Source organism: Eumetopias jubatus, unplaced genomic scaffold (genome assembly GCF_037043125.1).
Source record: "Eumetopias jubatus isolate StellerSeaLion01/CBP00866 unplaced genomic scaffold, mEumJub1_p1.0 scaffold_17, whole genome shotgun sequence".
Lineage (NCBI taxonomy): Eukaryota > Metazoa > Chordata > Mammalia > Carnivora > Otariidae > Eumetopias > Eumetopias jubatus.
The window spans coordinates 30071841-30080220 of record NW_028274823.1 but is presented as its reverse complement, the minus strand read 5'-3'; the positions used below and the strand labels follow the sequence as shown (position 1 = coordinate 30080220).

Below are 8380 nucleotides of genomic sequence, written 5' to 3'. Positions count from 1 at the left end.
AAAATTGGTTTCTGGAGTAGAATTCAGTGATTCATCACTTACATACATCACCCAGTGTTCATCACAACAATGCCCTCTTTGATACCCATCACCCATCTTGCACATCCCCCACCCACCTCCCGCCATCAACCCTCAGTTTGTTCTCTATCGTTAAGAGTCTCTAATGGCTTGTTTCCCTCTCTTTTTTTTCTTTTCCCCCTTCCCATATGTCCATCTGTTTTCTTCCTTGAATTCCACATATGAGTGAGATCATAAGGTATTTGCCTTTCTCTGAATGTCTTATTTAACCTAGCACAATATACTCTAGCTCCAACCACATCGTTGCAAATGGCAAGACTTCATTCTTTTTGATGGCTGAGTACTATTCCCGTGTGTGTGTGTGTGTGTGTGTGTGTGTGTGTGTGTGTGTGTGTGTGTGTGACTGTCCGCATCTTCTTTATCCATTCAAATCTGTATTTTTGTATCCTTCCAGTAAATACCTAATAGTGCAATTCCTGGATTGTAGGATAGTTCTATTTTTTAACTTTTTGAGGAACCCCAAAACTGTTCTCCAGAGTGCCTGTACCAGTTCTCATTCCCACCAACAGTGCAAGAGGGTTCCCCTTTCTCTGCATCCTTGCCAACACGTGTTGTTTCTTGTGTTGTTAATTTTAGCCATTCTGAAAGTTGTGAAGTGGTATCTCATTGTGGTTTTGATTTGTATTTCCATGATGGTGAGTGATGTTGAGCATTTTTCATGTGTCTCTTAGCCATCTGATGTCTTCTTTGGAAAAGTCTATTCATGTCTTCTGCCCATTTCCCAACTGGGTTATTTGTTTTTTGGGTGTTGAGTTTGATAAGTTCTTTATAGATTTTAGATACTAGCCCTTCATCAGATATTTCATTTGCAAGTATCTTCTCCCATTCCATAGGCTGCCTTTTAGTTTTGTTGATTGTTTCCTTCGCTGTGCAGAAGCTTTTTATCTTGATAAAGTCCCAATAGTTCATTTTTGCTTTTCTCTTGCCTCCAGTGACATGTCTAGTAAGAAGTTGCTACAGCCGAGGTTAAAGAGGTTTCTGACTATGTTCTCCTCTAAGATTTTGATGGATTCCTGCCTCACATTTAGGTCTTTCATCCGTTTTGAATTTATTTTTGTGTATGGTGTAAGGAAGTGGTCCAGTTTCATTCTTATGCATGTTGCTGTCCAGTTTTCCCAACACCATTTGTTGAAGAGATTCTCTCTTTTTTTTTTAAGATTTTATTTATTTATTTGATAGAGAGAGACACAGCAAGAGAGGGAACACAAGCAGGGGGAATGGGAGAGGGAGAAGCAGGCTTCCCGTGGAACAGGGAGCCCGATGCAGGGCTCGATCCCAGGGCCCTGGGATCATGACCTGAGCCCAAGGCAGACACTTAACGACCGAGCCACCCAGGTGCCCCAAGACTGTTTTTTCCACTGGGTATTCTTTTCTTCTTTGTTCAAGATTCACTGATCATAGAGTTGAGGGTCCATTTCTGGGTTCTCTTTCTGTTCCATTGATCCATGTGTCTGTTTTTGTGCAAGTACCATACTATCTTGATGACTACAGCTTTCTAATAGAGCTTGAAAAAGAAAAAAATTTAAAACTTACATGCTCTTCAATATTTATTGTGTTTTTTTTTAAGTTCCCAGCAACTTTGTGTGAATGGTTTTGTTGGGTCCCTAGAAAAAGGACAAAGGTGCTAGGTACCTCAGGACAAAGAGCTTGCTTGGGTCTACATTTTGCCTTAGGGAAGCCCTATAATTCTATCATGTAGATAGATAGTATCACAATTACTTATATGCATGTGCATATGCATCTTTGTTTATTCGTATATGTCTGTATATATGTTTGTGTATGTATGCATGTATATGTATATAAATATATATACATAAATATATAAAATGACTTGGAATAATACCAGACTAAGGGGGGAATTGAGGAAGAGTAGTTTTACTAAAGCCTAAGAAAACGTATATAGGGTAAAATGTCATGATGGCCAGCAATATGTTAAAACACTCAGCAAAGAAACAGAAATAAATGGAGTAAAAGGGGAACATGTTAATAATTTGTAAATCTAGACAGTGTGTATATGGATGTTCTATGATATTCTACTTTTACATGTTTCAAATTTTTATTAAAATGTTAATGTATTAAAGACAGAATAATTAATAATATAGAAAATGTTCATCATATGTTATTAACTTTAAAAAGTGAGTTAAGGGGCGCCTGGGTGGCTCAGTCGGTTGGGCATCTGCCTCTGGCTCTGGTCATGATCTCAGGGTCCTGGGATTGAGTCCCACATTGAGCTCTCTGCTCAGTGGGGAGTCTGCTTCTCCTCTGCGCTCTCCCTCCCTCTCTCTCTCTATCTCTATCTCAAATAAATAAATAATCTTTAAAAAAAAGTTAAAAAAATAAAAATAAAAAGTGAGTTAAGAAACAATGTGTACAGGGACGCATGGGTGGCTCAGTTGTTAAGCGTCTGCCTGCCTTCGGCTCAGGTCATGATCCCAGGGTCCTGGTATCGAGCCCCGCATCGGACTCCCTGCTCCGCGGGAAGCCTGCTTCTCCCTCTCCCACTTCCCCTGCTTGTGTTCCCTCTCTCGATGTGTCTCTGTCAAATAAATAAATAAAATCTTTTTAAAAAAAGAAAAGAAACAATGTGTATGTTACCATATTTATTAAAAAAAAAAGAAGAAGAAGAAAAGGAATATAAACTATAGCATTGACAGTAAATTCCCCCCAAGATTGTAACTTGGTTGTAGCTGGGTGGGATTATGGTTATTTTTTTAAAATTATTTTGTTTTTCTGTATTTTGTAAATTTTATTTAACAATCATTTACTTTTTGCATAATTACATTGTGAAAAATGTCTAAGAATAAACAAATAGGAGGGTGCCTGGGGGGCACAGTTGGTTAAGCATCTGACTCTTGGTTTCTGCACAGGTTGTGATCTCAGGGTCCCGAGATCCAGCCCCGAGTTGGGCTCTATGATCAGCGCATAGTCAGCGTGAGTTTCTTTCTCCCTCCCTTTCCCTCTGCACCTCCCATGTGCTCTCTTTCTCTCTCTAAAATAAATAAATAAATCTTTAAAAATAAATAAATAAACAAATAGGGGCACCTGGCTGACTCGGTAGAGCATGTGCGTTCAAGCCCCAAGCTGGGTGTAGAGCTTACTTTAAAAATAAAAAAATAGACCTCATTCATTTCCACCGGTCTCTTGTCAAGCAGCTCCGGCTCCTGCCCTCGCCACCCCTCTGCCGCTGCCGCCCCCGCAAGGCTTTGCCATAGCCAAAGCCACCTGCAGCGACTCGTCTCACCCAATTCTCTCTGCTTCGTTCCCCGCCAACCGCAACCATTGACGCCATGTCGGGTTATTCAAGTGACCGAGACCGCAGCCGGGATCGAGGGTTTGGTGTACCTCGATTTGGGGGAAGTAGGGCAGGGCCCCTATCTGGAAAGAAGTTTGGAAACCTTGGGGAGAACCTAGTCAAAAAGAAGTGGAATCTTGATGAGCTGCCCAAATTTGAGAAGAATTTTTATCAAGAACACCCTGATTTGGCTAGGCGCACAGCACAAGAGGTGGAGACATACAGAAGGAGTAAGGAAATTATGGTTAGAGGTCACAACTGCCCAAAGCCAGTTCTGAATTTTTATGAAGCAAACTTGCCTGCAAATGTCATGGATGTGATTGCAAGACAGAATTTTACTGAACCCACTGCTATTCAAGCTCAGGGATGGCCCATTGCTCTAAGTGGATTGGATATGGTTGGAGTAGCTCGGACTGGATCCGGGAAAATATTGTCTTATTTGCTGCCTGCTATTGTCCACATCAATCATCAGCCATTCCTAGAGAGAGATGATGGGCCTATTTGCTTGGTGCTGGCACCAACTCGGGAACTGGCCCAACAGGTACAGCAAGTAGCTGCTGAATACTGTAGAGCATGTCAATTGAAGTCCACTTGCATCTATGGTGGTGCTCCTAAGGGACCACAGATTTGTGATTTGGAGAGAGGTGTGGAAATCTGTATTGCAACACCTGGAAGACTGATTGACTTTTTAGAGTGTGGGAAAACCAATCTGAAAAGAACTACTTACCTTGTCCTTGATGAAGCAGATAGAATGCTTGATATGGGCTTTGAACCCCAAATAAGGAAGATTGTGGATCAGATAAGACCTGATAGGCAGACTCTAATGTGGAGTGCAACTTGGCCAAAAGAAGTAAGACAGCTTGCTGAAGATTTCCTGAAAGACTACATACATATAAACATTGGTGCACTAGAACTGAGTGCAAACCACAACATTCTTCAGATTGTGGATGTATGTCATGATGTAGAAAAGGATGAAAAACTTATTCGTCTAATGGAAGAGATAATGAGTGAGGAGAATAAAACCATTGTTTTTGTCGAAACCAAAAGAAGATGTGATGAGCTTACTAGAAAAATGAGGAGAGATGGGTGGCCTGCCATGGGTATCCATGATGACAAGAGTCAACAGGAGCGTGACTGGATTCTAAATGAATTCAAACATGGAAAAGCTCCTAATTCTGATTGTTACAGATGTGGCCTCCAGAGGGCTAGATGTGGAAGATGTGAAATTTGTCGTCAATTATGACTACCCTAACTCCTCAGAGGATTATATTCATCGAATTGGAAGAACTGCTCACAGTACCCAAACAGGCACAGCATACACTTTCTTTACACCTAATAACATAAAGCAAGTGAGCGACCTTATCTCTGTGCTTCGTGAAGCTAATCAAGCAATTAATCCCAAGTTGCTTTAGTTGGTCGAACACAGAGGTTCAGGTCGTTCCAGGGGTAGTGGAGGCATGAAGGATGAGCACCGGGACAGATACTCTGCGGGCAAAAGGGGAGGATTTAATACCTTTAGAGACAGGGAAAATTATGACAGAGGTTACTCTAGTCTGCTTAAGAGAGATTTTGGGGCAAAAACTCAGAATGGTGTTTACAGTGCTGCAAATTACACCAATGGGAGCTTTGGAAGTAATTTTGTGTCTGCCGGTATACAGACCAGTTTTAGGACTGGTAATCCAACAGGGACTTACCAGAATGGTTATGATAGCACTCAGCAATATGGAAGTAACGTTCCAAATACACACAATGGTATGAACCAACAGGCATATGCATACCCTGCTCCTGCAGCTGCGCCTATGATTGGATATCCAATGCCAACAGGATATTCTCAATAAGACTTTAGAAGTATATGTAAATGTCTGTTTTTCATAATTGCTCTTTATATTGTGTGTTATCAGACAAGACAGTTATTTAAGAAACACGGGAAATGCAGAAATGACTGCAGTGCAGCAGTAATTATGGTGCACTTTTCCGCTATTTAAGTTGGATATTTCTCTACATTCCTGAAACAATTTTTAGGTTTTTTTTTTGTACTAGAAAATGCAGGCAGTGTTTTCACAAAAGTAAATGTACAGTGATTTGAAATACAATAAATGAAGGCAATGCATGGCCTTCCAATAAAAAATATTTGAAGACTGAAAAAATTAATTAATTAATTAATTAATTATAAATAAATAAATAAATCCTATTAGATGGACAAACATTTCAGAGATTGAAACTTGTATTGGTGAAACTGTGAAAAAAGGACGCTTTCTCTTTTTTTAACAGCTTTATTGAAGTATGACTCATCTACAAAGAACTGCACATATGTAATGTATACAACTTGATGACTTTGGACATAGGCATACACACCCAAGAAACCATCACCACAGTCAAGGAAATAGACATACCCATTATTTCTAAAAGTTGTCTTGTGTCTGTGTGTGTATGTCTGTCAAAGATACTTAATATGAGACCTACCCTCTTAGCAAAGTTTTAAGTGCCCAATACAATATTGTTAAATATAGGCGTTATGTTGTACAGCAGATCTCTACAACCTACTCATCTTGCTTAAATTAAGCTTTATACCAGTTGAACAACTCCCCATTTCCCCTTCCCCTACCTCCTGGTAACCACGATTTTGTTCTCTGCTTTTGTGGTTTGATTGTTTTAGTTTCCTCATCTGAGTAGAATTATGCAGTATTTGTCCTTCTATGACTGGCTTATTTCACTTAAAATAAGGTCCTCCAGGTTTACCCATATTGTGGCTAATGGCATTATTTTCTTCTTTTTTAAGGTTGAATAACATTCAATTGTATATGTATACCACATAGTCTCTGTCCATTCATAACTGCCAACAGACTGTTGGGTTGTTTCCATATTTTGGCTGTTGTGAATAATGCAAAACAGGCTCTTTCATATATTTGGTGAGAATGTAAATTGCTATGACATTTTTAGTGTGTAATTTGGCAATTAAAATTCTAAATGTGTATATCCTATTTTTTAAAAATAAAAAATAGAAATTTAAAAGAAGAGTGAAAGAAAGACTAGGAAATAAAACCTTGAAAAGAAAAAGTAGAGATGAAATAACTCCTCAATAGTGGGTTGGCTGAATGCACTATGGTTTACCCACACCATGGAATACTATGTAGAAGTATGTGAAACAGTAGCAACAGAAAGTGCAGTTTGGTAGGGAAAGAGGTGCAGAAAACTGCGTACAGAATGCTACCACCTATGCAAAAGGCTAAAAGGGAAGAAAAAAAGAGAATGTATGTGTGCACAAAATATTTCTTAAAGATACATTTGAAAAACTTGTAATATTGGTTGCCTCTAGACAAGGACACTAGGAGCTGGGCACACTGGAAAATAAGAGACTCATACATCTTGAAATTTGAAAACCATGAATTTAATAACCATTCACACAAGTAAATACAGTTAAATACAAAATACAATGAAACAAAAAAGAGAGGATGTGGTGCCAAGTCAGCACATTACCAGGTGAGGGAAATTATAAAAGAAAGAACAACCAGAATGACATCAAAGATAATTTTAGAAGCCTCTGATTCCTATTTTTTACTATGATTCTACAAAATGAAGCTACTGGGAATAACAGTACTCTGTACTGATTTACAGCGTGGCTTGGGTTTTAATGATGGGTTTGGAAATTGCGGTTCTAGCTTTGAATTGCCCCTGGTGAGGCAATGGGAAGTGAGGTGTTCCTCCATCATTTTTTCTTGTAATCACACTGTCATCTGCTCCTCCAGGAGCAAGCCCTTCCCAAATGTTCAGAACTGTATCACAAGGGGCAAAACCTCATTAGGTGTACAACTTGCTTTGGTGCACTGATCACCTTTGAAATCCCTCAAGATCCAGACTTCTGGGAACCCTCTCTTCCCCTGGGAGATGTGTGCTCAAGGATCTTAGCTAGCTATGCATTAGGGCAGGCAAACACAGCTCAGAGAATGTTTTCTGGAGCAAATACAGGGTGACTGGCTTGTCACATGTCAGGCTTGAATTAGTTCCAAAGTTCCCCGCTGACTAAGGAGCCCAATGCAGGACTTGATCCCAGGACCCCAGGATCATGACCTGAGCTGAAGTTCCAGTTGACATTCTGCTGTTGTGGGAATCCAAGATTCTCTTCATTACCGCCGGGTGATTAAAGAGTTAGCTGAGCATCTAGGACATAGACAATTTTATTTGATTTCTTTTTGCATCCTCTTATATATGTCTGACTCCTCTCGGAAATAAAAATTGGATGTGAGATGAGGCGCCTGAGTGGCTCAGTTGGTTAAGATCACCATACAGTGAAACTCAGTGTCCAGAACTCTACTCCTGCTCTCAGAAGCTCCAATCAGCATTTTAGGTGCCCATCCTTAATCACCACCATTCAAGTATGACCAGATATCTGAGGAAAGACATTATTACGAAATGCAAAGACAAAACAAACAAACAAATGAACCAAACAAACAAACAAAAAACCCTAAAGCATAAAAAAATGTAACGTGGTAGATACAGCAGTTAAGCAGACAGAAGAAAACACAACAAACAAAATTATCACTATTACCTTTGGAGAAATAAGAAATTACCATCATGAAACAAGAATGGATGTGTGTTTCAACAAAGACTTTTCAGAGGACAAACTTAAAAGGAGTTCTTGAGAATTAAAAACATAGATGCAACACTGAAAAGCCAAGCCATTAGGCTGGAGATTACCAAGAAAATCTCAGGGGACGCCTGGGTGGCTCAGGCGGTTAAGCGTCTGCCTTCGACTCAGGTCATGATCCCAGGGTCCTAGAATCAAGTCCCGCATCAGGGCTCCTTATTCAGCGGGGAACCTGCTTCTCCCTCTGCCTGCCGCTCCCCCTGCTTGTGCTCTCTCTCTCTCTCTGACAAATAAATAAATAAAATCTTAAAAAAAAGAAAAAGAAAATCTCTCAGAAAGTTGAGCAAAAAGTCAGAGATTAAAAAAAAGAATGAAAAGAAAAGTTAAATAGAGGATCAGTCCAAAAGATCCAATATCCAAATAAT

The 8380-nt window shown here is 39.7% G+C and overlaps 1 pseudogene; it reads left to right on the top strand.

Annotated features, from left to right (window-relative positions):
* The first annotated feature begins 3328 nt into the window (after window positions 1–3328).
* Window positions 3329–5517, top strand: LOC114205457 (putative ATP-dependent RNA helicase DDX5 pseudogene; annotated as a pseudogene).
* Window positions 5518–8380: the final 2863 nt, after the last annotated feature.